General features: G+C 47.7%; 1 non-coding gene across 1 annotated transcript; it reads left to right on the top strand.

Moving 5' to 3' along the window:
- Nucleotides 1–475: 475 nt before the first annotated feature.
- On the top strand, nt 476–549 carry trnan-guu (transfer RNA asparagine (anticodon GUU)). Its single transcript has one exon. It is a non-coding gene; the product is annotated as a tRNA-Asn (tRNA).
- Nucleotides 550–6000: the final 5451 nt, after the last annotated feature.

Here is a 6000-nt window from a genome sequence, read left to right as displayed (position 1 = left end):
GGTACCTGCATTCAAGCTTGAAACAGCAACTGGGCTTCCATCTCACGGGACGTTTGGGGTTGATGTGCGTTGCTTTCAATCTTTGAAATTTCACCAAGCAAAGAAACGGTGAATCCAACTGGCCCTGTAAGCATTTAGTTCCCGTTTAATCACAGGAATATCCGCAGTCAGGAGCTGAAAAGGAATTCAAACCTAATACCGGCTTCGGGACAATCAGAATACTTTGTCACAGACAAGGCACCGGAAGGCTGGAAGGTAGATCACACCGGTTGTGGGACAGCTGGTTGGCGGTGACATGGAAGTGTCTGCAGTGTGCGGGACCAGACTGCTTCCACGCATCCACAATGAATGTCCCTCCATTTATTTGGGAAAAGTACAATTGAGAGTGGACAAGTTCCATCACGGTCGGAGCAATCTGAAGCTTTAACTGACTGACACCCTGGTTTTGGATGTCTTGCACCTTATACTTCCATCAGTCTCTGTGGCGCAATGGGTTAGCGCGTTCGGCTGTTAACCGAAAGGTTGGTGGTTCGAGCCCACCCAGGGACGAAGTGTTTAACTGTTTTTCCCCGAGTATTCGGTGCCGCACAATCCCAGGTTGTCATTGTGCGTTTTGGCTGCACGAATCTATTCCGCAAATGTTGCCAGCAGTGCTGTTATCCAATTAGTTCCCACTCCAATATTTTATGAGCATTCAGTTCAAGTAAAACGATAACAATTTTTTACATGGATCATGTTCCATCCAGCCCATTAGAAATATATTATGTTATTGGGTTTAAAGAAACTGGTGGGAATTGATTCTATTGATATATATATAGAACTGGAACTTCGGTCTCAAGTGCTCCTCCTATCAAGTATAGACCCACACACAATCAATGGTTTTACAACTGAGTCATAAACACTTACAATTTTAAACCATTCTCATACAGCGTGTAAATGAGATAGGGATAAAACTTCATCACATGTAAAGAGAAAATGAATGATTGAAGATACCACTGTTCCTCAGTAATTATATTATTATTTATTTCATTCTGAAGAAGGTTATCGGCTAATTAACGGTGATGAAAAGAATTCTTACTTTTGCACGTTGGCTGCAGGTCGTCAATTTTATCAGGTTTTGAATTTAAAAATGGGTTACAATGCTGGTTGAATACATGACCCCAAAGTCTTTTTGGGATCACAGGTTGAGTCTCTCTGGTGGTTTACGCTCTCTTGTAGAGCACCTGAGTTGGGGCTCCGGTTGTTGGGCGCTGGCCTGTGTGTCTGCTGTTTGCGGTGCCTCAGGCCTATCGGGACTGCCCACAGTGACTGGGCTCTCCTCCCTTTGGTTCCGGTGTTCGGTCACCTGTGCTGGAGTGAACTCTGTATCGTGTTCTTCCTCTGCTTCTTCTATGGGGTTGCTGAACCTCCTTTTTGTTTGATCCACATGTTTGCGGCAGATTTGTCCATTGGTTAGTTTAACTACCAGAATCCTATTGCCCTCTTTGGCAATCACAGTGCCTGTAAGCCATTTAGGCCCTGCAGTGCAGTTGTGGACAACAACAGGGTCGTTTACACCAATATATCGTGCCCCCGCATTCCTGTCATGGTAGTTATATTGTGATTGGCGCCTGCTCTCAACAATTTCTTTCATGGTGTGGTGTATAAGGGATAACGGGATTTGAGCATCCTTATCATTAGCAGCCCTGCGAGTGGAACCCCTGTGAGCGAGTGTGGTCGGGATCTATTGGCCAACAGGAGGCGTGATAAGTGGCTTTGTCGGGAACCCCCTTGGATTCTGAGCATCCCCTGTTTGATTATCTGCACTTTTCGTTCTGCCTGGCCGTTTGAGGCTGGCTTGAACGGTGCCTTTCTGACATGGTTAATTCCATTGCCTGCCATGAAGTCCTGGAATTCAGTGCTTATGAAGCACAGGCCATTGTCGCTGACCAAGATGTCCGGTAGACCGTGGGCGGCGAACATTGCCCGTAGACTTTCTACCGTGGCAGAGGATGTGCTTGAATTAAAAATGTCACACTCGATCCATTTGGAGTGAGCGTCTACTACAACCAAAAACATTTTTCCGATGAAAGGACCTGTGTAGTCATCATGGATGCGTGACCAAGGCTTGGCGGTCCATGGCCAGGGGCTAAGGGGGGCTTCCCTTGGCGCATTGCACAGCTGGGCACACGTGTTGTACCTGCGAACACAAACTTCCAGATCTGCATCTGTCCCTGGCCACCAAACGTGTGACCTGGCAATTGCCTTCATCATGACAATGCCCGGATGCTCATTGTGGAGTTCTCTGATGAACACCTCTCTGCCCATCTGGCGCATGACTACACGGTTTCCCCACAGCAGGCAATCGGCCTGAATCGAGAGTTCATCCCTGCCCCTGTGAAATGGTTTAAATTCCTCAGGGCATGCCCTGTACGTGGCTGCCCAGTCCCCATGCAGGACACATTTCTTGACTCGAGACAATAGCGGGTCTCTATTTGTCCAGACTTTAGTCTGACGGGCTGTCACGGGTGAGCCATCGCTTGCAAAAGCTTCAACAGCCATGACCATCTCAGCGGCATGCTCGGTAGCCCCCTCAGTGGTGGCTGGTGGGAGCCTGCTGAGTGCATCGGCGCATTTTTCAGTGCCCGGTCTGTGCCGAAGTGTGTAGTCATAGGTGGCTAACGTGAGTGCCCACCTCTGTATGCGGACCGATGCGTCTAAATTTATGGCCTTGTTGTCGGCCAAAAGGGACGTGAGGGGTTTGTGATCTGTCTCCAGCTCAAATTTCCTGCCAAACAGGTACTGGTGCATTTTCTTTACCGAATATACACATGCGAGCGCCTCCTTTTCTATCATCCCGTAGCCCCTTTCTGCCTGGGACAGACTTCTGGAGGCATAAGCTACCGGCTGTAACTGACCCTTGGCATTGACATGCTGCAACACACACCCGACACCATAGGACGACGCATCGCATGTTAACACAAGTTTCTTACATGGGTCATATCGCGTTAACAGATTGTTGGAACACAACAAATTGTGTGCTCTATTAAAAGCCCTTTCCTGGCCGTCCCCTCAGACCCATTCGCGACCTTTGCTTAGGAGCACGTGTAGCGGCTCTAGCAGCGTGCTCAATTTGGGAAGAAAGTTACCAAATAGTTCGGGAGCCCCAGGAACAAACGCAGCTCCGTCGTGTTACGGGGTCTCGGTGCTCTCTGGATCGCTTCCGTCTTGGACGCAGTAGGGCTCATCCCGTCTACTCCTACCCTCTGTTCTACCTCTGGAGCTAGGAAGATGCACTTTGCCTTTTTCAGTCGCAGCCCTACCCGGTCCAGTCTGCGTTGCACCTCCTCCAGGTTGTGGAGGTGTTCTTCAGTATCGTAACCCGTGATGAGGATGTCGTCCTGAAAAAGCATCGTCCCTGGAATCGACTTGAGGAGGCTTTCCATATTTCGTTGGAAGATCGCGGCGGCCGAGCGAATCCCGAACGGACATCTGTTGTACTCAAACAACCCCTTGTGTGTCGTGATGGTGGTCAGCTTCATCAACTCTCTCGCCAGCTCCTGGGTCATGTAAGCTGAGGTCACATCCAATTTTGAAAAAAGTTTGCCACCGGATCGCATCGCAAAGAGATCCTCCGCTCTCGGTAGCGGGTACTGGTCTTGGAGTGACACCCGATTGATGGTGGCCTTGTAATCACCATATATCCTGACCGACCCATCCGCCTTGAACACCGGTACAATCGGGCTCGCCCAGTCACTGATTTCGACTAGCAAAATGATACCTTCCCTCAGCAGGCGGTTCAATTCACCTTCTATCTTTTCCCACATCACGTACGGCACCGCTCTGGCCTTGTGGTGTCCTGGCCTGGCTTCCGGGTTTATGTGAATCACTACCTTGGCCCCCATGAAAGTGCCAATGCCGGGTTGAAATAATGAGTCAAATTTGTGCAGGATCTGTGAGCATGAAACTCGCTCCACAGAGGAAATAGCATTAACATTGCCCCATTTCCAGTTCATGACAGCAAGCCAACTCCTCCCCAGTAGAGCGGGACCGTCCCCCGGGACAACCCAGAGTGGCAACCTGTTCTCCGAATCTTTGTGGGTCACGATTGTCGTGGCGCTGCCAAGAACCGGAATTATCTCCTTGGCGTATGTCCGTAGCTGTGCGTCAATCGGTGATAATTGTGGCCCTACTGGCCTTGGACGCCCACAACTTTTCAAACTATTTGTTACCCATCAGGGACTGGCTAGCCCCCGTGTCTAGCTCCATTGATACTGGGATGCCACTGAGGAGCACTTTCATCATTATCGGTGGCGTCCTGGTGTATGAACTGTATACGTGCTCCACATGAACTCACTGAACTTCAGCTTCCAGCGATTTCCCCCAGCGTTCAATTCTGCAATTTCTGTAGGTATTCTGCTCATCTCTGCAACCTCCGGCTGAGTTTGTGCCTCCATGCCTCCAACATGAGCTGTTGTTGGAAACAAAAGATCCCTTGCTAGTCAATCGTCCCTGACTACCCCTGTGACTGTCCTTGAGTGTGCCATTAACAGGTGTTGATGGCCCTATTACTGGCCACATTGTCCCTTGCAATGGTGTGAATCACCGTTCTGCTTGCCATTGTCTCTGTCGAACTTCCCCTCTGGGTTCGACTACATGTTGGGGCATACCCGGTTGCCCTTGTCTGCCTGGAGAACCGTGTGCTGCTTCAACAATGTTGATTCTCTGTCCCAACCATTCCTTAACACAGTATCTCTCGTCTATTCTGCTAGCGGCCATGCTCACGTGGTTGAAATCCCAGTTTCTCGTCGCCATTGATACATCCTTACTATACAGTATAAATGCACAAGAGGCCCATGCTTGAGAGAAGGTCAGTCTGTGGCCTGTCCATTATTCCTTAGCACTCAAGTGATGAAAGTGGGTGGAGCTTCCCCTTTTATACCTGAAGGTCCAGGTTAGAAGTGTCTCCCACAAGTTCACCACCTAGTGGTCATTGTTCTCACAGTGTACAACTGAGGTCAGATTATATATGAGTTACAATGTTGGTTGAATACATGACAATAAGCACTTAAAATTTTAAACCATTCTCCTAAAATACAGTATGTAAACGAGATACGGATAAAAGTTCATCACATGTAAAGAGAAAATTAATGATTGAAGCTAGTAAAAGATCCTCTCGGAATAAGTGATCACAGTATGGTTGAATTTGTAATACATATTGAGGGTGAGGAAGTAGTGTCTGAAACGAGCGTACTATGCTTAAACAAAGGGGACTATAGTGGGATGAGGGCAGAGTTGGCTAAAGTAGACTGGAAACACAGACTAAACGGTGGCACAATTGAGGAACAGTGGAGGACTTTTCAGGGGCTCTTTCATAGTGCTCAACAAAAATATATTCCAGTGAGAAAGAAGGGCGGTAAGAGAAGGGATAACCAGCCGTGGATAACCAAGGAAATAAAGGAGAGTATCAAATTAAAAACCAATGCGTATAAGGTGGCCAAGGTTAGTGGGAAAATAGAAGATTGGGAAAATTTTAAACGACAGTAAAGAATGACTAAGAACGCAATAAAGAAAGGAAAGATAGATTACGAAGGTAAACTTGTGCAAAGCATAAAAACGGATACTTAAAGCTTTTACCGATATGTAAAACGGAAAAGAGTGACTAAAGTAAATGTTGGTCCCTTAGAAGATGAGAAGGGGGATTTAATAATGGGAATCTATATGGGTAGAGCTGCAGAATACCAAAGGGCAAAAAACTTTAGTGGGAGTTGTGTACTGACCTCCAAACAGTAGTAGTGATGTTGGGGAGGGCATCAAACATGAAATTAGAGGTGCGTGCAATAAAGGTGCAGCAGTTATAATGGGTGACTTTAATATGCACATAGACTGGGTTAACCAAACTGGAAGTAATACGGTGGAGGAGGATTTCCTGGATTGCATAAGGGATGGTTTTTTAGACCAATATGTCGAGGAACCAACTAGGGGGGAGGCCATCTTAGACTGGGTGTTGTGTAATGAGAG

Source organism: Pristiophorus japonicus, unplaced genomic scaffold (genome assembly GCF_044704955.1).
Source record: "Pristiophorus japonicus isolate sPriJap1 unplaced genomic scaffold, sPriJap1.hap1 HAP1_SCAFFOLD_182, whole genome shotgun sequence".
In the NCBI taxonomy this organism is placed as follows: domain Eukaryota; kingdom Metazoa; phylum Chordata; class Chondrichthyes; family Pristiophoridae; genus Pristiophorus; species Pristiophorus japonicus.
Note: the sequence above shows the minus strand (reverse complement) of the source record. Positions and strands in the feature narration are given on the sequence as shown.